Source organism: Protopterus annectens, chromosome 17.part0, assembly GCF_019279795.1.
Source record: "Protopterus annectens isolate FY-2018-M chromosome 17.part0, PAN1.0, whole genome shotgun sequence".
Classification (NCBI taxonomy): Eukaryota; Metazoa; Chordata; order Ceratodontiformes; family Protopteridae; genus Protopterus; species Protopterus annectens.
This window is the reverse complement of record NC_056751.1, coordinates 210,137,452-210,161,866: the sequence shown is the minus strand read 5'-3', so window position 1 is coordinate 210,161,866 and position 24,415 is coordinate 210,137,452.

The following is a 24,415-nucleotide window of genomic DNA, read 5'->3' as shown; positions in this document are numbered from 1 at the left end:
CCTCCACCCCCACTTGTTTTGTTGTGTTTTTTATGCCGGGCTCTGGGCATATATTTTTTGTTGTTCCTAGCATTGTGCTTTCAGGGCTCAGCCTTCCTCTATCTACTGGCAGGAATGCTCTGAAGGGCTTTGCACCCAAACTTGTCCTTTTAGTCTGCTCAGCTCACTCTGCTTGAAAGTTTGAGTCCATGGAAGGTGCCCTGAATTGTTGGAAGCTGGCTGGCTGTTACATCCTTGGCAAGATATAAACCATATAGCTAAGGTTGCTGCAGCAGTGATCATTCTAACATCTACTGTTATGGTAACTTCAACTAACACAAGTGTACTTTTCTTGTTGTCATGTGAAAGCTTATGTATGGTAAACATAAATATTCTAGCAATATATATATATATATATATATATATATATATATATATATATATATATATATATATATATATATATAGTCTGTATAGTTTTTAAGATATGAAAATTTGTATAAATTCAGAAAAAATATATAATTTGAAGTCTGTGTGCATTATAATATATTACAGTATTTATGGAGAAGACTGTAAATCCACTGACTATTATCACTGAAAAGAATACTTCTTACTGATAACATTGCTATTTGTTCAGGTTTAGTCAGTTTTATTGTTCTCAGTCTATTTACATTTGTTTATCTTATGCTTTTTAAGTTTACTTTATAGAAAACAATCTCGATTGTAAGATTTGTGTAGGTGTGACATTCTCCACTATGTAGGTGTTAATGAGTTAACAGAAAATAAGCAAGCATTTTAGAGAGAAAATGGTTCACTGTTCAGTACATCAGTTTACAAAGCAGCACAGTGAATGGCAGATATAGGCAAGAATATGAAAAAACGGTTGCAGAAAGGAAAGCATACTGTTTTCCACCAATAATCCTTATATAACTACATTTTGAATACAATAAAAGGTTCAGGTCTTAATTTTTGCTTGTCAAATTGCATCATGCGGTATTTGACATGGACTTGCCAGCTGCCTTACACAACCATATTTTGCCTGATGTCTTTAATTGCCATTGCTGCAGTCTGTCTCTAGCTTGAGCTAATGGTTTGCATTGCTTGCTACCTTGTGCTGCAATAAAGTACTCAAACAAATATCTAAATATTGAGCATCTTAGCTGCGCAGATGTTTAAGTATCAAATAAATTGATCAGCTTGTCTTTTAATATCCCCCCTAAAAAGTTATTTGCTTTTAATTTAAGGCTGATTAACAAGAAGGATATGAGGGAATATTAAAAGAAATGAAAAAGGAAGGAACTTTAATTAAAAGACATTTAGTAGATATTGCAATTGACAAAGCTAGTTGCAGAAATGTCCATTTTTCTTTCTGGTTGAAATACCAATTTATAAATCAAAGGGCACAAAGAGGAACAGTTTGAAACCAAGTGAAGTGGTTTTCAATCTATACCTTAATTCAGCCTTTAGAATCAGTTTCTTTTATCATTCATGGTTTTATTCCATTTTATAATCAAATAACTGTTTTGCATAAAAGAAATGCCCAAATGATAAGTACTACATTCTTTAAGGTTCTTTTTCTCCACACTCATAAAATAATGTGATTTTATTTAAGCTTTGCAGAACTATTTTTCCTGCATATTTTCTGCAACATCTGGTACATGCAAGTTATGTGTAGTAAGACTGCATCAGTCATCATCTGAAAAGTAAAGTACTACAAATTTCTTGGTAGAAACCATCTATATCTGCTAAGTGTCACAGAACCCTTGTCTCACACCATTTGCTTCAGGTATGTCAGTCATGGTAATTTGTAAATAAATGTTTTTTTCTTTTGGGGGGGGGGGCAAGGCCCAGATGAGAATTGCTTCCAGAGACTTGAATAAAAATAGAAGGATGATAATGTTACACTCTGAATCCAGGACTCAAAAATATGACAGACATAGTAATCCTTTTCATGAGATTACAGTGATGACTATTATAAAGATCCAGCCTGGGTTTAAGTTTTTCAGTCATGTTTAAATGGCATACATCATGCTTTGGAACATTTAGTTTTAGGCAAGAATATGAAAAATCGGTTGCAGAAAAGAAAGCCTACTGTTTTCCACCAATAATCCTTATATAACTACGTTGTGAATACAACAAAGGGTTCTGGTCTTAATCTTTGCTTGCCAAACTGTATCATGTTGTTTTTGACATGTACTTGCCAGCTGCCTTATACAACCATATTTTGCCTGATGTCTTTAATTGCCATTGCTGCAGTCTGTCTCTAGCTTGAGCTAGTGTTTTGCATTGACAGAAGCTTACTACCTTGTGCTGCAGTAAAGTACTCAAACAAATGTCTAAATACTGATCATCTTAGCTGTGCAGTGCAGATGTTTAAGTATCAAATAAATTTATCAGCTTGTCTTTTAATATCCCCCCTAAAAGGTTATTTGCTTTTAATTTAAGGCTGATTAACAAGAAAGATATGAGGCAATATTAAAAGAAATGAAAAAGGAAGGAACTTTAATTAAAAGACATTTAGTAGATATTGCAATTGGCAATGCTAGTTGCAGAAATGTCCATTTTTCTTTCTGGTTGAGATTCCAATTTATAAATTAAAGGGCACAACGAGGAACAATTTGAAACCAAGTGTAGTTGTTTTCAATCTATCCCCCGGATTCTCTATCCTTCCATGCAGGACTAGCTTAGTCCTGCATGGAAGTGGCCGTTTAGAAGCAGGATGGCAGTGTGCCATGCATATTAATGAAGGCACGCTGCCTGAGCTCCGAAACTCAGAGCGTGTACAAGTGCAGGGGGGGGTATCTGAGAGCAGAGCTCTCAGAATATACATGCCTCTGAAATGAAGAGCAACAGAGTATTAATAAAAGAATGAGCGAGATCACTCATAGGTGTTCGCATCCCCCCAGCAACATCCCCCCACATTACAAGAGCAATAGTTAAAACATCAAATATAAATATGTATTTCTTTATGAAACAGATTAAATTTAACCATAGGTGCACGGGTTTGCCCATTGCTTAGCTGCGGTTAATGCAGCTTAAATGGCACAAGAGGATAAAAAGTGAGATATATACAAATGAAGCAGTACAGCAATAGTGTAGTGGGCAGAGCATTCGCCTTACGAGCAGTCATTCCCAGTTTGAGTCCCACTCCAGTACATTCCATTTTCCATGTCAAATCACCTTATGAAAAATAATTTTAGTTGCATAACCTACTAAATAACACATATTTGCCAACTGGAGTATGCAGATGTGAGGTGTCAGTGTCATAATGTTGCAAAGTCCACCAATAATCACAAGTACCCCATACAGTATATATACACAGAAGCAGGGATACAAATGGAAGGTAAAATGTGTTATTAATGATAACTCCATACAGTTTCCAAATCCTCCACCTTCCCAAGAACCATTAGACATAACTGTCTAAATTAGTGCGGTGGTAAGCAGGAGTAAGCACTAGTAAGCAAGTGTAAGCACTATTAAGCAGTAGTATGTGGGGGTAAGTATATTTAAGCAGTAGTAATCAAGTTTAAGCCCATTTGCGTGGGGCTAAGCAATGCGCACACAGGTGAAGCAATACTGAAGCTAACTCTCTGTAAGCATATTTCACTGAAGGTTAGCATAGCTTACCCTCACACAAACTCGCACAAACCCACTTACAATTGCTTAAAAGTGCCTTAATCACTCTGTATGCAACAGCCACTGTTCTGGCCAGAAACAAAATAAACAGCCTTTGCAGGACTTGAATCTTGGACCCTGTATACCATAGTCACAGTAGTTAATCACTAAGCCATCACAGCAGTATATTAGACTGAGGTATCACCAAACAGATCCTCACTATAGGAAAATCAAACTGAACATGTGAAAGGAATCTATATAGTTTTATGTTGTATAACCTACTACATAACATAAATATGTGAACTGGAGTACTGCAGTAAGCCCAGATGTGAGGTGTCATTGTAATAAAGTGTTGAAATCCCCTAATAAACACAAGGACCACATAAACTGTACGTACACATGAATCATGGATACCAAACACATATATAACATGTAATAAATAATAAACAATGCCAAAAAGCCAATATAATGCAAATTAAATTTTAAGCAATGCTAATCATTGCACAGCATAGCTTAGTAGGTGCAAGCAATGTGTAGGCCAGCTAACTCAGTCTGGCCATTGGTATACCCCTTTAAACAATGACAACCTTAGGTAAGCAGGTTTCCCCATAGCTTAGCATTTTCAAAACTATCCAATCATGGCATAGTGTGGGAAATTGGCCCTATTTAAACCCAACAGGCGGGAATACATCTCATAACTGGTTGTAGCTTCCGCAATATGTCTGGAATGGGAGAGGGTATGTGCTTTTGGGCACAGTGCTGGGGTATCCAGGAGTCCAGAGTTATGGCAGGACTCCTTGTGAAAGACCATGATGAGAGACTACTGCAGGGCCAGTACCAGGGTTCCCAATATAAAGCGGAAGCCTGGGACCATCTTGCCCGTGACTTCACCAGTGCCACTGGCATACCCCAAACTGGCGAGCAGGTCAGGCATCAATATGCTGACCTGAAGCGGCAAAAGGGGGATCTCTTGGATCAGTAGAACCAAGAGGCTAGGAGGACAGGGGATATCCCAGCTGTGTGTGTAAGTATCAGTCCACTACCTGTTTAATAATTGCCAGCTCATGTAGATTATGGATAGTTATGTCTAAATATTCCTCTTATGTCCTTCACAGTGGCAAGTGAACCAGGAGGCCCATGGATGTCACTTGGAGTGGTTGCGATGCGAGGCAGGTTAGTAATACTCTTGCATGTACTGTCATAGGAAATAAATCAAAAAGTAGTAGTAAGTTAATTGCCTGTATAAAACCTGTATTGTTTAAGGCATGTACTACATACACCAAAGAATATGGCAGGAAGAGTATCATATAGGTTGTATGTAAATAAAAGCATAACAGTCTGACCATAAAGGACTAACTGCTGGACTGCATGTGTTTACTCTGGTATCATATGGTAATGTAGATTTGCAATCACTTAATAGTACTGTTGTATTAAGCACTCTTACCCACACTGTGCTACATAAATAAAATGTGTAGGAATGTCTGTATATGACTGGTGTAATCCGAAGAGGTCATATAGTACAACTAAGAGAGACATAGACAGAATACAGTGAAAAGACAGACAACAACATCCAAATAGCACACTCGACTGAGACCTGAATTGTATTTTTAGCACACACAGCCATGGTTCAAATCCTGGGGGTTGTAGTAGGCTGCATACAGAATCATACCCCACAACTGTCCAGAATGTCCAGTAAATCAGCCCATATCTGCTACCTGTTACCCTGTCCCCCTAGGAAATCAGTGGGATGATCCAAGATGTTTAGGCAGCAAACAAGAAATACAACTGATTGTCAGACATCTATGAGAAGAAACCTGTCATCCTAGCAACTCCCCAAAATGTCATGAGAGTAGTAAGCCAAGTATGTCCCACCTACACCACCGTGTTGTCAAGCTGTGACCAGAGTGTGTACAGTAACAGAGGGAGATGTATGTGCATACTACTAATGTGGAATCTGGTAATTTGTGTGGCAACATTCAGGTAGTGCTAACAAACATTGCTCCCACAGGTCTGTCAGATACGAACACTGTGCCTAGAAATAAAAGATGGATATCCTGTACTGGCACTGTGTGCTCTGTTATTGTATGGCAATGTTAGTATTGCAGTTGCTCTGAATAATATGGTATCACTCATCACTTTCACCCAAATTGTGCTACATAATATAACTGTCTAGGAAGTCCTGTATAAGAGTGCTGTAATTCATGAAAGGTTTAAGACGGCAACAGTTGAAATATGCCCCGGTTCACCTGCATGTGGTCAAGACATGCCTAGAGTCTGTGCAAAAAGAGATGGACAGGTATGTGCATAACATCAACCTGGAATCTGGGAGTATGTGTAGAAAGAGTTAGTGTTAACAAACAATACCTCCACAGGTATACCAGGTAAGAGGTGTATACTGCAGATAAAACCAGTTTATGTATATAGTTGTCGACAGCCATACCACTGTCCAAAGTAAGGCAATAGCATAGTGTACTAATACTTGTAATGTACAGAAAACAGCACTGATTAGGAAAGTAATGCAAACTACAGGAATATACTAGTTGTTAATTGACATATCTCCCCCCACCATATCTGCAACAATAAACTAAATACCCAACTCAATTGGTACGTGATGACTTAACTGTAATGTTGGAACATATGTCCTATCGCTTGATAATTATTTAAATCTGTTTCTATGCATGTGCTATGTTGAAATACTCCCACATTGGTGGCATGGTGCCATCAATGCACCTGCATGCTGTTGTAATTACCACTGTAGTCCCATATATGCATGTGTTCTGTTTGCTATTCAACTGTTCCATATCTGGTGTTTGGGTTAATGGGAATATCTGTGCATGCTGTTATACCTAATCCTGGAATGTATTGACTATTACTAACCCACATATGTTGATAAAACATAAACACCATAGCACGTATGAGAATGCAGGTAACGGCGGACTCACCTGTCCCTCCTCATCTGGCCATGGTACCAGGCACCAGCACATCTGGCACCCACCCCAGGACCTCCTCGTCTGATGGTCCTGCACCACCTTTGGGTGGAAACTCCTCAGGGGATGGGGCTTCCCCCCTCAGGAGCAGGCACGGACAGGATCCTGTCCCCCATTGGCAGGTCCGGGGTGTGGTGCAGAGTGAACTCCACAGGGCGTTTGAAGATCTGCTATGCCAGCTTGAGGGCCATGTGTCATGACTAGAGGGTTGGCCTGGCTCTTTGACTCAGCCCCCAACACAGCCACCTTTGGGGCTGTGAAGGTGCAGTGGTGACTGCCCATGGGTGGGGACCTCAGTCCCACTGTTTCCACTAGGGGGCTCATGGGCCTCTGATTTCCCAACACCCCTCCCCATCAAGGTGTTTACCCCCCACATGTCATATACCGCCCCTGTATGCATCTTGTTTGTCTTGTCGGTTAACCTACCCAACCTATCGCACCAAATATACCTACTATCCCTCTCCAACATCCCACTCTCACCTGAAAAAAATGGGGCAATCTGTTCCCAAAAAAAAAAATCTTGCCCCATACATAGCTGTCCATTTTGCACACGTGTCCATTGGAAACATGTAATCTGGTCTGATTGGCTTAACAACATATTATTGTTGTCCTCATCCATCTCTCAGGGCTATGAGTGTCCAAATCTATCTCCAAATTCAGTGTATATGCACAGCTGTTGCTGTAGAAGAAATGGACAGCTATCAACCTTCCCTAAACCCTTCCTACACATCCCTAGCTACTTTCCCTACTGTCTTTCCCTCTTCATGCCCGTTTTTCACCACTTTCCTATCAACCCTATTTTCTTTTCTTTTAAGTAAATTAGCGTGGGGGTAAGAGGGGGTAAGCACTTCTAAGTAGCAGTAAGCGGGTTTAAGCCTGTTTGCACGGGGGTAAGCAATGCCTACACAGGTTAAGCAATTTAGAAGCGAACTGGATATAAGAAACTGCAACCAGAAGTTAGCAGTGCTTACCTCCGCGCAAGCCCGCACAAACCCGCTTACCACTGCTTAAAAGTGCCTTAATCACTCTGTATCCAACGGCCCTTGTTCTGCCCAGCAACAAAATTAATAGACTCACCAAGGCTCGAACCCAGGACCCTGCACAGCACAACCAAAGTGATCGACAACTATGCCATGTCAGATATACATAACCCTGATGTTTTCACAAACATATCACCCAGCACAGTCATTCAACAGTACTGGAAATGTATTTATACATGTAGATGTATATGTGTGTGTGTGTGTGTGTGTGTGTGTGTGTGTGTGTATATATATATATATATATATATATATATATATATATATATATATTTATATCTAAATAGATATATATACATATCTATATATATATATAGATATAGATATATATGTATTACTATATACATATATATATTTATATTTTATATATATATATATATATATATATATATATATATATATATATATATATATATATATATATATATATATATATATATATATATATATATATATATATATATATATATATATAAATATATATATATATATATATATATATATATATATATATATATATATATATATATATATATATACACACATATATATATATATATATATATATATATATATATATATATAAAAGAGAACATAACAAATACATATATGCCCACAGGCACCATTAATGGGCGTGAGGGGACCCAAGCAACATACGTCTTGTCCGTATTGATATCCCCCCTACAGCCAAATAGGTCTGTCCTGCAATACAGTACCAACTGTTGCAAGTCCCATAACCAAGACCTGACACAACATGAGCACATGATGTTAACAGTAATCCATCACAGCTGTATGATGTCAGGCTGGTATCAATGACATATCATGCAATACAGTCTGGCTACCATAGGGAATGTACAATGTGGAATCACAGACACATATATATATATATATATATATATATATTTATATATATATATATATATATATATATATATATATATATATATATACATATATATACATATATATGTAATTACACATACACACACAGAGATATGTATATGAAGATACATATTTAGAGGGTGCACATCATACGGCCAGTATGCTTACATTTGCCACCTTACCAACTGGACACTGTATAAGTCACCCATACAAAAGACAATAGTTGCCTGCAACATATACCCACAGAGGGGTCAAAGGATATAACATCACACACAGGTTTGCATACACGAGAAAGCTTTATTTGTGTACTATTGCAGTTGTATATGCCATGTCCTTTAACTGTTTAGACTCTGAAATACATATAAACAGACTAATGCAACTGTCAAACAGATAAATTAATACAGTATTTCGGAAAGCATTACATATGTTGCTGTCCAGGCCAAGGCCTTCAAATAGTACAACAGTAAAGACAGACTGGGCCACAGGATAACAATCAATCAACAGTAAATAATGCAGATTTATAGTCCACACAATCTCTAGGGGGTAAAGACCTCAGATGACACAATGGGATGTATCTGTTACATAACAAGGCATAACTGAAACCATCTCAATCACACTGACAAACAGAACAGTTTGTATGGCAGGAAGCAGTAGGCCTGCATTTACCCAAGGTGAATTCTATGGTAATGTACATCCAGATATCTTAAGACAGCTTATCCCTGATACCCCCTCACATGTTGTAACAGTCTAGGTTAGTTATGATGCACCCCCCATAGACTGACATACAGGGCCATATACCACTGTTATATACACTGGCCTCTGGACTGCATAAGGGCACACATGTATTGCGCAGATGAAGCCCACACATATATGGACCCAACCCATATAATGTGTGCGTGGCACAACAGTAGTGGAATGATGGCAGGAATGGCAGTATGACATACTCAGTGGCCACTACATAACAACCCCTGACAGCATGTTATATGGACAAAACCTGGTATGTAGGTGGAGGACAGATGCTAGAACACAGGCTCATATGTGAAATAGTGTTGTCATACACTAAGCAAGTTGCTGGTGTTACAGGATACTGTGCAACATACCCTTAGTCAGGAATATGAAGTCAGAAACACAAATGGATGTAGCCATGTACTGATAGCACTCAACACACACACAGCCACGGATATATCTGACTCAAGCCCTGTGTGATGTACAGGCAAAACATAACATGCACATCCCTGGCCATCAAGTGGAAAGGCACACAGTTGAGAGCTATGCAGACAGACTGCAGTCCATGGTAAACACACAAACCCTGTAACACTGTTGCTATACAATGCATACAACAGTACTCACACTCTGTTTGTAGTTCTGGAACCTCATACAAAGATGTAGCTGGCCTGAATGTGCAAGTTCTCTTGTAAGAGGTAATGCTACCTGCCATTTGTAACACTGCTGCCCACACACAGGAAGGATGTCTACCATACAGGAAAGGTAAAGGGACCACGCACACATGATGCAGGGATTTATAGTAGTGGGTTGCAATGACAGTGGTAATTGGAAGTACTACACAGCATGTTGCATGCAGGTTGCAAGTGGAGGACACTGATTGGTGCAGAGGCCATCACCTGATCATGTGCATTACCCACGAAAGCCATGCTGCAATCTATTTCAAGCAGCTCAATCCATTTACTGGAGAGAGAGAGAGAGAGAGAGAGAGAGAGAGAAAGAGAAAGGGAAAACATACAGAAACCATACAACAGATCCAGAACTACAACAACACCAAAAAAGAAAACAAAGGAAGCAGGCTAAGGAGTGAAAAAAAATTATCTCCTACAAGGACACTATCCACAACAGACCTCATCCAGACAAAAGGTATGTGAAGTATATATGCATGTAATTGACTGTAGTACTTGGTCCATAATACTGGGGTAAATGATGTCGAATGAAATACATGTGCCATCAGGTGTTGCTGCTGTAATGATCTTCAGCTGAACAACTGCTATGGACATTAGAGTCTGTCACGTGGGTAATGAGCCATACCCAACTGTGTAGAGAAGCACTGACTGACAAGATGTATGCCAATATAGTGTGTGGTGTGTAATGGAAGGGATGTATATTACTGTGGCCAGTAGCCGGTGGTGGACGTAAAGCCATAATGATGAACACATGGTTTTCAGAGCCCACCACTTGCGGGACACTCAGGTTAACATGTGTTGTAGTATGCTGAAATGCCATAGGTGTGTAATAGGGTTACCTGCAATCTGGCTATATATATATATACCCCCTAATGTTAGGCTGTGTCCATATGTGGCACCTGTACGTGTTGTAGCAAGGCAGAACAGTCCAGCTGTGCAGGAAGGAGTTTTGAGATTGTGGCCGTGATGTCTGAATGTACCCCATATATAGGTATGTATATGCATACATATATATATATATATATATATATATATATATATATATATATATATATATATATATATATATATACATATATACTTGTATGTCTACAGATATACAGATATACAGATACCCATATGTAGACATATATATATATATATATATATTTATATATATATATATATATATATATATATATATATATATATATATATATATAAACACATATATACAATGTAATGTATATCTACACACACACACACACACATATATATATATATATATATATATATATATATATATATATATATATATATATATATATATATATATGCGCATGTCTACATATATATAAACACACACACATATATGTATGTAAATACCTGGCCCCTATATTACCACCACTGTGCTGCATGCTATGTGCAAGGGAACAGCACAAATAGCAATACATACAGATATATACAGCTTTAAGTCTGTGCAACATGGACAGGTATGTCACATGTAAACCCCTTGTTGGAACCATTTTGCCCTTGTCTGTGATGTAGGGAATGAGAATATGGGGAAGTATGGCAGATATATTTGTGGAGGTGGTCCGGGTTGGTAGATATAGAGGACAGCCTACAGGGGTGGTATATGACACATGTGGTGGGTAAACACTCTGGATGGTGTGTGTAGTCTGCGATGTGGAAGCCCCATGGACCCCCATATGGAAACAATGGGACCAAGCCTCCCACCCATTGCTACTCGCAACAGCAGTCCATGGCCCTGAAGTTGCCTGGCCTGGAGGCTGAGCAGGAGGAGCATGTGGACCCTGTGAATGTGCAGTGGTGCCTTAAGGTGATGTAGCACATCTCACATGTGTCTGTGGAGCCTGCTATGGAACAGACACTGGACATGACCTCAGGTGACAGGATCATGTCTGTGCGCTCCCCCGGGGGGGGGGGGAGAACATCCCCTGAGATGGTTCCACCTGAAGGTAGTATTGGACCAGTAGATGAGGAGGCTCCAGGGTGGGTCCCACGTGTGATGTGGCCTGGTAACATGGCCAGATGAGGTTGGAGAGGTGGTTCTGCTGGCAAATATTCCCTAAACATGCTATTGTGTCACTGTTATAAAACATATATGGGTAGTAATAGTCTACACAATCACGGAACATGTCCAACAGCATGCATAGATATCTCCAATAACACATAACAACAGATGTGCAGCAACACATAGCAAGCATACCACATTTATATATGGAACCATAGTGGCCATGACAATGGCATGCAGATGAATAGTCCGTAACAGGCCAGCAATGATAGTGTCCACATAGGGAACATGGCTACAAACACATAGCACAGAGTGTGGTACAATACATGTCCCACTGGTAGGTAAGCTGCAGCCATACCCATTGAGTTGTGTGAACAGTTTGTTGTCACTGATATTGTGGGGGGGTGACAGAGATGTTTATTAACAACTATAGTAACCTTGCTGTATGAGTTGCTCAGACCTGTTTCCATCTTTATGTATTTCAGGCAAGATGTCACATGGATGCCTACCTGCTTATTCAGCTGGTAAAAATGACATAGTGCTGAACTATCTCATCCAGCACAACCCTGTCCTGTTTGGCTGGGCCACCCATGAGCAGCAGGAGCCCTATGGAATGACCTAGTCCACAGGGCCAATGATGTTGGACTACATAACCGCAGTTATGAGCAGATCTAGTATCATTGCTCTGACCTGCTTCACAATGCCCATCGGTGTGCTGCTGCAGTCTGGGGGGATCACCTCACAACAGGTGGGGTGTTATGCCATCCATCCCCCTCTGACACATGTTGAGGAGCTCCTCACCAGCCTCGTGTCACCTGCTTGTGTGCACAGCCAACAACTGCCAGACACCATTGTGGAGGTGGGTGCTACACCGGCTGAGGAGCGCACAGGTAAGGCCCACAGGGCACATCAGTAGATCATTGTTGCATATGCATCCGCATCTGTATAGGTAGATCATGCATATCTGACATGTTTTATATCATCCACAGCTTTCTTGTGCCGGTCCTGTGGTTTAGGCTGCTTGACTCACCTCCCGTAATCCATCCTGGGTGCTCCCTCCCTGCCTTAAAGTAAAAGGAATACCTTCAGCTAACTCGTGAAGACACCCTGAATTTGCTAGCTTGCCTTGTACTTAGAAAGCTATTACTGAGAAGACCCCCCACAACAAGACTGTGTTAATTAATCCATCCCGGTGCTCACTCCCTACATTAAAGTAAAAGGAAACCTCCAGCTAACTCCTGAAGACACCCTGAATTTGCCAGCTTGCCTGGTACTTAGAAAGCTACTGAGAAGACCCCAACAAGATTGTGTTAATGTATGTTGCTTAAAACTAATTACACGCAAACTTGTACTACCTACTGAGTTAGTCTCCCCTCCCGCATGTGCATTCTAGCAGCCTACCACAGACCGTTTGCCCTCTCCCCCTCCTGTTTTCTTTAACTGAGAATATACTTAAACCTAAGATGAGTTTGACTATCCCTGCTGCTTGTTATCTCCTTCTACCACTAGGTGACAGCATTTACCAATGTAAATCCTAGTTATACATTATTGTCCTAAGTTTTATTTTTTTTACAAAAAAAGCTGGTTGAGATTTAATATCCTAAGACTGTAAATATCTACTCCCTCCTTGCTAAACCACCCTCATTAAAGGGCAGCCTACATTACTTTTCCTGAAAATATTAGTACAAACCTTCTTTCTACAGCCATTAAACTGCTCTTTGCTGATACTTTTTTTGCTGTACTCACCTCCTTTGCTCTTTCCTACTCTGTTCACCCTACAGGCTTACTCCGCTCCCCTATCCTGCCCTCATTTCCCACCCACCCCAGCACACCTAGCTTAATTCCTCTGTTACCACACCCTCCCAGCATAATTACCCAATAGCAGCTCCCCCTCGTTACTCCTCCTATCTATAGCCCTGCTTCTTAAACTCTTCTATCTGTATACTGCCCCAATAATTATAGTCCCCTCCTCTTTTCTTAAATTTCTAGGAAACCTTCATCACTTTCTAAACCCTCTCTTTTTCATAGCCTTCTCTATACTCGAAATCTATGCATATCACTCTCCCTTTGCTCTGATATGCTCTCCTTAAGTCACCACACCCTCCAGGCCCCTTGCCTCCTCTTTCTGTTCCTAATTCCCTTATACTATGTTAGCTCATATTCCTCTAATGCTTGTCCAATATTACCTACAAAGATAACTACCATACAAACCCATCTTCACCCTCAATCTTACTCCCATTTCCACACTATCTCCTCTTATCTCATTCAGCCCAACCCTCTGCACCTATTCCACCCTAAAATTTTCTCCTCTAAAGTTAAGACACTGTCACCTACTCTAATCTTAAATCTACCTAAACTCATACTAGCAAACCAGAATGACTAAAGGATATTTACTTTAACAACCTAGTCCAAGCTAGTGATATCCATCCTAACCCTTGTCCTACTCCGTTTATTAACAACACCCACCCCTTATCATCTTCCTCCTACCACAACACCTTAAAGATTTTTACAATCAGTGCACAAAGTCTTAACAACAAAGTTCACCAATTTCAAGCTTGGTTAAGCCATAACCAACCTGACATCTTAGCCATCTCCGAAACCTGGCTCAAACCCTTTTTCTCTGACTCTGAGATACTGCCCCCAGGATTTCATAGTCTCAGAAATGACTGAATAAATAAAAAAGGTGACCAAAAAAGCATAAAAGTTCACAAACTGTAGAAAAAGAAAGTCAGCACTCCTGGAACCACACACTTCAGCACCTCAAGTAAATCCTTGTAGTAAATGGCTGCAAAGCACTTTGGGAGCGATAAAAACACTTTTTATTAAACCAAAATAAGAAACTTTGAGGAAACGCTCTTATATATTAGGTGTGGAAACAGTTTACATACAAACATTTAAGAAAATGTGGATACACTTTACACACATTTAAAGTAGGATGCTATTTGCAATATTTACAAGGTTGAGCCATGTGAGAGTAGCTATAGGAGTTGTCCAGAGCTTAGAGAGAGAGAGTAGTTATAGGAGTTGTCGAGAGCTTAGATGTACTCATAGGAAGATAACTGAGAGTTATAGAGAGCTTAAGAACCAAGGAGAGAACCCCCTGGGGGCATATACTTAGCATGGATTAGATAGGTTGAAGGCAGGTACATTTCCATTTAGTGGACAGGTTTTTGAAAAGCTGGGTTTTGAAGTTTTCTGAGTTTGGTATGGTTCTTAGAGTGGAAGGAAGGAAATTCCATTTTTTGCCTAGTGAGTAAGAGAGGAGAAGTTGGCCAGCAGGACATTTAAGTTTGTGGACAGCAATTAAATTCTGATGTTCAGATCTGAGAGTTATGTTGGGTGTATAAGGGGGAAGGATATTAGTTAGAGCAGGACATTTTGTTGGGTGAAATGCAAGTCTATGTGCAGTGGTGAGTTGGAGGTAGTCTAGGTAGTATGGGAGCTGAAGTCAATTCAGGGATTGTAGGGTAAGGCAATGATGGATGGAGTTTTTGGATTTAGTGCAAAATTTAAAGATTTTATTGTAGCAGTTTTCTAATTTGTAGGTGATAGAGGAGGACAGGTTGGTTAGGAGAGGGGCTCCGTATAATAAGGAAGGAAGAAGATAAGTTGTGGCCAGAGTATGCCTAGTAGAGCTGGAGGGAAAGTGATTGTTCCTGTACAGCATACCTAGCTTTTGGTGGGTTTTCTTAATATTTTGTTGAAAATGAATATCAAACTTGAGGTGTTCATCAACAGTAATGTCAAGTAGATTAGCAGAAGGAACCATTTCTATAGGTGAATTGGTTTGACTATGGACTTTGAAGTAATTTTTGTCATAGGAGAGGGTCTTTGTTGGAAGGAATAGTAGAATTTTTGATTTATTTGTATTGAGAGAGAGGTGGTTTTGAAGCATCCACTTTTCAGTTGTTGAGAAAGCAGTTTGGGTTTTAGTCAGCAATTCACAGAGGTTTGAGGCAGAGCAGACTAAGGTTAAATTATCTGCATATTGAATGATTTTGGCATCAGGAATAGCAATGTGAAAGTTATTGATGAAGATGTTAAAAAGCATAGGCCCAAGGATGGATCCCTGTGGTACTCCAGTTGGAGTAGGTAGGAAGGAAGAGATGGAGTTTTTTCCATTTGACTGCCTGTGATCTGTCTGATAGATAACAGGAGAACCAGGATAAAGTGTTTGGTGAGACATGGAGGTTTGAGAGATGACAGAGAAGGTGCTTGTGGGAAACAGTATCAAATGTTTTAGACAGATCAAGGAAAACAGTAGAAACTGTGTCCTGAATCTCGGGCTTGATTGACAGTTTCTAGGAAAGAGAGTAGAGTGGTTATAGTGCTATGGCCTGGGCGGATGCCAAGCTGGGTGGGAGTGAGAAGATTGTTTTGGGTCAGGAAACGCATAAGTTGGAGGTGGATGCATTTTCTAGCATTTTGGAGATTGGCGAGAGTACAGTAATAGGGCAAAAGTTTGAAATGTTAGTATTTTTGCCTCCTTTGTGAAGAGGAAGAATATAAGCTGAGTGCCAGAGTTTGGGGATGTATGATTCCTTTATGGATCTGTTAATAATGATGCTGATTGGGAGAGCAATACTATCACCAGCACATTTTAAGAAGGAGGAGGGAATATTATCAGGAGCATTAGAGCAAGGTTCAAGTTTGGACAAAAGATTTTTATAAAGCTAGTGGGTATGGGTTTGAGCTCAAACAGAATGGAAGGGTTATTAGGTGAGTTAGAAGGGGAGAGTGAAGGGCAGTTGGGTTATTGTTGGGAAATGTCTTGGTGAGGTTAGAAATAGTTTCTATGAAAAATGAGTTAAATTCAGAGCCTAGTTCAAGGTCAGATTTACTTGGATCAGGACAGGGATTATTCTTGGAGCCTGGATTCAGGAGTGAGTTTACTGAATTCCAGAACTGTTTGGGGTTTTTATTGTTATAGGACTGGAGTTTGATATAGTAGGATTTTTTGTCCTTGGTGATTAGCTGTTTTGCAAGGTTACGGAGCTGTTTATATTGGAGCAAGGTATTGGGCAGTTTATTGTTTTGGTAAAGCTTCCATAGTTTGTCCCTTTGGTGCATAATCTGTTTTGTCTCTTTGCATAGCCAAGGAACTGTTTTAGTTTTTATCAGTTTGTTTCTTAGAAAGTCTAGGGAGTTCAGAGTGTCAAAGAAGACAGAGGTGAAGTAGTCTATAGCACTGTCAAGAGGAAGGGTGTTTAGAATTTGCCAGTTCATTTGTTTGGAAATGTTTGAGAAAGTAGTGGGGTTGAAGCTACTGAGGTTGAGAGTGTGAATGTATTAATGCTGGTATGGGGATGAGCTTGTTGAGTGATGCATGAAGGCTGGGAGGTGGTCGCTAATGGTATCAGGAATTGTGCCAGAGTTGGAGACTAGGAACCAATCTATAGTGGATCCGGGGGGACTTATTTTGTTTGGTCGGGTGATAGAGAGGATTATTTGAGTGAAGTTATAGAGTTTAATGGATAGGGAGGGAGAGGGGTAATTGACTTTATTCCAGTCAATATTTACATCTTCTAGGATGTAAGTTTCATAGTTAATCTTAGTAGATGCCAATAGGAGAATATCTTCAAGCGTAGAGATATTGTTACCAGGTGAGATATACAGAGCAATGATGCAGATATTTTTATGTTTATTTAGTTTTAGTAGTCCAGCAGTCAGTTCAGTGTTCTGGAACTGAGGAATTGGAATTTGGAGAGGAATTAAGGTAAGAAGGTTAGAGTAGACTAAGGCAGTGCCGCCACCCTTTTTATTTAGAAAAACAAAGTCAGCACTCCTGGAACCACACACTTCAATAACTCAAGTAAATCCTTGTAGTAAATGGCCACAAAGCACTTTGGGAGCGATAAAAACACTTTTTATTAAACCAAAATAACAAATATATAAGCACTTTCATCAAGAACCTTCTCAACTTCATCAGATAAGAGCAAATCCAGGAAACACTCTTAGGTACATCCCACAAGAGCATTAACTAAGTATTAAACCAACCCCATCACACTGACTAAAAATGACCTCCCTGAACTCATAAATATTCATGAAATGCAATCATAAAAAGTATTCTTAAAAAGACACACTTTAAAACCAGCATCTAAATGACATTAACAAGTGCAATGATGCTGAAAATAAATACAAATACAAATACACACATAATGTATAAAATCTATAAAATGGTGTTCATATAAAAATGAAAGTATATATAAAAATGTATATAAATATTTTTTTATTTTTTATATATATTTTACCTTTCCATTGCTTTTAGTTTTAACAAACAAGCAATGGAGAGAGAATCATTTAATCCTGGCCATTGCCCCGCATTTAGACGGACCAGCAAAATTAATTCTTTCTTTTCCAAAAGCAGCCCCCATGGGCCACCTCTTTTATCCAAGTCAAAAGTGTACACAATGAAAAAATTGAGAGTGATCTGATTTTTCTGTGCAGTGTTTACTCCAGACATTTGTGGATTTACCAAGTCTGATATCCCTTAAATGCTCATAAATTCTGTTTTTAAATTTCCTCTAAGTCTTTCTGATATAGAAACATTCACATGAGTTACACACTGCACAATAAACAACTCTTTCAGTATGACAGTACACCTTCTTATTCACCTGTATTTAAAAACTATTCACCAAGAATTCATGGCCTTCCATCACAAAACTACACTGAGCACAGGAACCACATTTTTTCATAGACCCTGCATGCACAATGTTTCTGTTAGACTCTAAAATTCATTTCAGGTTCATCCCTCTCTTAAAACAATATTCGGCATTGTTCCAACACATTCTCTGACATCCCTATCATTAAGCAATATAGCCCAATTTTTGAATAAAATATCTAACACATCCTTACTGTTACTGTGAAAAGTAGTAATAAAAGCACATTTCAAATTTGAATTCTGTTCAACATTAGATTGGATCAAGTCAGTTCCTACTCCATTAACCAAACAGCCATCAATAAGGGGCATGCCCTGGGCAGGTATCACCTCATGGTGACCTAACAAGGGTTTAAAAAAACTCTCTCTTTTGTTGACCACCTCAGTTATGCCTTCATTAAGGAGCCATAACGGGTAACCCTTCTTGCAAAACATGGCTTTCAGATGGTCACACTCATCTAAGAAGTTATCAAACAGGCTAACCATCTGGACTGCCCTTACAAATTGGTCCTTTACTACCCCTCTTTTTGTTTAAATGGGTGTGCACTATCAAACTGCAGAAAGCTGTTTGAATAGGTTGCTTTCCTATGAATTTGTGCTACAAAGGCCTTCAACTGACACTCTTTCTTCAGTAAGATTTCCAAATATGCTATTTGTTCACTGTTAACCTCATGTGTGAACTTTAAAAATCTGGTTGTGCCATTGATATATTCTAAAAATAGGAGGGTCTCCTCTCGGACCATTCCAACAAATAAAGACATCATCCAAGAACTGTGTATACAATGTACAGAACTTAAACCATGGGGTATTTATTAAAAATCTCCTTTCCCATTCCAACATAATTATGTTGGCATACAAACCACCGCACGCTGACCCCATTGCCACACTTTCAATTTGTAAAAACAGTTCATTATTGAATAGAATGAAATTATTTGTGAGTACTACTTCTAATAAAGTCTCATATGTGTTAACCAGTGGCTGGGGAAGACGCTTACCCACCAAAAATTCACAAAACAATTCCATGCCTATGGTATGCGATATTACCTTATATAAATCTCTGACATCGATTGTGAAGAAACTGACTGTTGCATCAAATTCTAACACATTAATCCATTTTGAAAAGCCCCATGAGTCCTTACATAGTAAAGGTTCATGTTGCACAAAGTCCTGATGTTGTCAGGATGAACATGGTGGACTACAACAATAAAATGGGGTGTTTGCTAGCAGGTAAAGCTTACATGCAATATTCGTTTAATGAATTACATGGTACATATAATAAAATGAGAAGTGTTTTACAGGATTTATTCATTGAAGGTAGTCTCTCTCTGGATGAATTTATTTGTTTAAGTATAGCACAGCCTAGGATCCCTGTCATTTTTGGGTTACCTAAGATACATAAAGACTTAGACCAACCACCTATGTGGCCCATAGTTGATGCAAGGGGCTCCATTACCCACCCTATAGCCAAATTCTTGGACATCAGATTGAAGGACTTTGTGCAACATGAACCTTTACTATGTAAGGACTCATGAGACTTTTTGAAAAGGATTAATGTGCTAGAATTTACTTTTCCAGCATCTGCAAAAAAGGCTGAAGATGGGGAGGGGGTGTCAGCATGACACACCAGTGCACTGCAACAGGGATCCTAAGGATATTAAGAATGGCTGTATCTGCACACAGTCAGGTTCAAGAACTGTGGTAGATGTAACCCTACCCCCACAGCAATAATGATGGCAGTGTGTGAACACCAAGGGATGCACATATGCGTAGACCTTGCAATCATGAAGATTTGGGGGACATGTGTAGGGCAGACTGACCATACACTGGCAAATGCAGATGGCCCATGCTAGTATACCCCTGCCAGGAATAGTGACTGCTGTAGTACACATAACAATAGGTGCAACAAACCATCATGATAAGGGTGTGCACACAAGATGCACACACGGAGTGTATGCATTGCGGTCAGCATCCACACACCTAACACATTTCTTAGACAGTTTATGTGAATGTACAGGACATATCTCACATATCAGGCTCATGTACTGTTAATATATGCAGTGATGTGGTCCCATGGCAGATCAAGGAAGGGTGCGTCATATCAAATCAATAAGGGTATGTACACTCCCCATAGCCATGGTATGGTCTGACGGTTGTCAGCGTAATAGTACTGGATTGGTCATACATGGTCCGTTGATGTTGTGATCTGTAAACCAGACATCAGGCATTTACAAATTACATCTGTCCACATATTTTCCCAGGTATGTGTTGCAGAAAAACATAGGGGCTGTGAGCACTAGAGCTGACATAACTGACACAGTACTACACATTCAGCAATGGGTTGTACACCTGTGAGGTTTGGTGCATAGTACATGGCAGGGTGCAGAACAGGTGCACAGCAATACTGTGTACATGGGTGCAGTGGTTTTTAGGGGAAAGGGTATCACCTACTAACAAAGCCCATGCATCACACACATATATACTGCTGCTAACATGGACTGACTATAGCTGCACTGCATGCTGTTGTGTACCATATGTTATACGTGTTGACAGATGATTAATGGGAGGACTGTGTGTACTATCTTTGTGCAACCTCACCTGTGTGTGTGTGTGTGTGTGTGTGTGTGTGTGTGTGTGTGTGTCTGTGTGTGTGTGTGTGTGTGTGTGTGTGTGTGTGTGTGTGTGTGTGTGTGTGTGTGTGTGGTTATTTTGTCTGTAGGTTCACTCTGGTGAAGTGGAGGAAGGTTGATGCATGTAGGATATGTGTGTGCATGTGTGTGTTTGTGTGGGTGTCCATCTATGCACATGTGTGATTATGGGGTTGTTCATACGGCAGTACTTCCCTTTGGGATCGTGCAGTACATGGACATGGACTGACACATGACACACCAGGAATACTTGCCTGATATGTAATCACAGGACAGCGGATAGTATAATAAGGTCTGTAGCATGGAACATGCATTGGAAGGGGAAGTAGACACCAGGTATACCCTTAATATCGCATTCAGCAGAGAGGTGACTAACAACCCACGTATGCAGCACTACAGATGCATTGGGGAATGACTAGACAACACCAGTGAGTCCATCCATATATTACAGTTGTCACATGATAAGTTGATTGGGCAGCATATCTGGCATGTACTGAGCAATACTTACACATGACACTCCAGTGCGTGACATTATGGAGTGAACGTAGTAGCTCCTCACATATATGGGCCATGCTCACGATGTCCAGACATACACAGGGTGAACACTGAATGACAGCAGTGCGGCCATGTAAAACCTACTCCACTCAGGTCAAGGAGGTAATGGAGTAACAGATCTTGTGTTGTGATCACTTGTCTAGGCATTTAGAGGAATGATACATTAATGAGTGGTATTAATGAGTGTATGTTATGAAGTGTAATGCAGGATGGGGAACTCATAGGAATAACCGTGGTACTGTCTGTAAAATCACGGAGAGGTAGGTATTAAGGTGGAATGTGTGTGTGTGTGTGTGTGTGTGTGTGTGTGTGTGTGTGTGTGTGTGCGTGTGTGCGTGTGTGCGTGTGTGTGTGTACTGCTATGCAATGCTGTATAGATCTTAAAGTGCATTTCTTGTTTACCCTCACAGGTGACGAGGTGAGTCAGGGTCCCTCCTGCATGCAGTCTGATGTTGGTGTCCATACAGACCACCAAAGATGATGATAGTACTGTTGAGGTACAGGTGGGGTTGTCAGGGGCCGAAATTCCACCATCATTTGACATCCCCCTCTTAGCCACCTGAACCCCGCACACATTTTCAGTGCCTATACATACCCCATCAACAGTGGCCATAGCAGAGGGACAGTTGGCAGTTGGTGGTATTGCACAGGAGAGTGTGGTATCCACAGCTACTGTGTCTGGTCACAGCATTCACAGCTGGATGTCCAGCAGGGCACCACATAGGTAGATGTTCCAGGGTGCTCATGGTAGGGCCGCAGGTCATCATGCCCTTGGCAGAAGTACCACAACTGGTACCACTGGGCACATGTTTCAGGCTGTCATGCGGGTGCAGGCACGTATGTAACTATACACCAGACAGGGTCTGAGGCTGCAGAGGGCTGCTCTCACATCTGCAAGCGACAATTTCCATGAACTGTCTGCTGCCCTTCATGCTCATATCGAGGTCATGGATAGATGGTTAAGTGAGATAGTGGGCCTCATTGACCGTGGTTTGTCTGTGCTTGAACATGTGGTGGGAGTGCGGTGACAGCCATGTGGATGTAAGCCAGCAACACCAACAGCTGGCGGTCAACATGGACATGCTAGGACACCAAGGCACTCCCGTAGTGGAAGTACCAGCCTCAGCATTGCAGGGGGGGGTGCTGTCCACACCACACTACAGCAGGCCATGAACATGTGGTCCTGGCCAGTCCCAGGAGGGACCTGGTTCCAGCAGACATCTGTCATCATCAACTGAGAGTAGCACATCGAGACCTGTACCTGGACATGCCTATGGAACCCCTGGCAGGCACAGTCCAAGTGTCTATGGCCGGAGGCGGTGAACTGCACATCCTGCCAGGTATGGTCTGCAGCTGTCCAAAATACACCTGTATAGGGCAGCCACATGGCAGAACTGTGTGCATGCATAATCACACACTATACAAACACACCTAGGGCAACCCCATACCTACACACCACATTACCATGCCCAGTTCAAGTAATTACACCCCTACCCACAAACATGGTGTCAAATGTATGGCCCACCCTCAGCCTCTGGCAAACCAAAAACACACCCTGTGCATATGATGATACCTGTGCAACATCCCTGCCATCCATAACATTGATGCAGGGACAGGCTACTATTGTTCTGATGCACATGGTGACTGTACTACAGTGTATCAATGTACTGCAGTATAACACGTTGTCAGGAGTAATGTTTAATGTATACATATCAGGTAGTGTAGCAGTCCAGCAATGATGCATTATAGCTGTTAGTAACTCTGGGTGATTGTGGTCTCCATAATGTTATCCATTTGTGTTGTAGGTGTACATGTGTCAGCAGGAGGATGGCCTGCAGTCATATTCCACAAGGGGTATGGCACTGTGGTGACACCATGGCTGTGACATATCTGGGGTACAGTTGAACACATCACAGGTTTGTATAACAGTTATTGCCTGTGCCACATGGACAGGTGACCCGCTGGGACATGTATAATCAGCAACCTGATGTAGACCTATCCACATACACACACACTCTTACTTGGAAACACTGAGACTAGACCCCTAACTAGGTATGTAGTGCTACTGAACTGTGTGGCTTTCATTGGACATACCACACAGCATTTAGGGTGAGGTGTGTTCCAGGTCACATGTTACATGCAGAACATCCCCATACACGTACAGTATGATAATGGGGATGTAATGGTTGTATATGGACAATAGATATACACATTAACAACACACATAACAGGCAGACACACATCCAAGAGACCTGGGCCTATCGGTGCTAACTAACATGTCCATGTGTCCAATGTGTTACAGGTAGGCTGCACACAGCACATGCATAACTGGGCTGGATTGTGGTATCAGTTACCTGTATGGTTGATGGTGACAGTTGTCACCATAATGTGGTACATGAGACATATACCGGGTGTACCATGGTTTAATGACAGTGTACACAGCACCCAAATCCCACAGTGGATATTGTACTCACTGGAACCCATGATGACACTCTGACATACCCACCATCACACATTGCTCATGACTGCGATACAACCCATTGTATATCCCAACAGTGATACTACAGGGATGTGCATCTAATGCACATGCTGCAGGCATTGTATGCTGTATTGTCATGCCTCACCTATGGG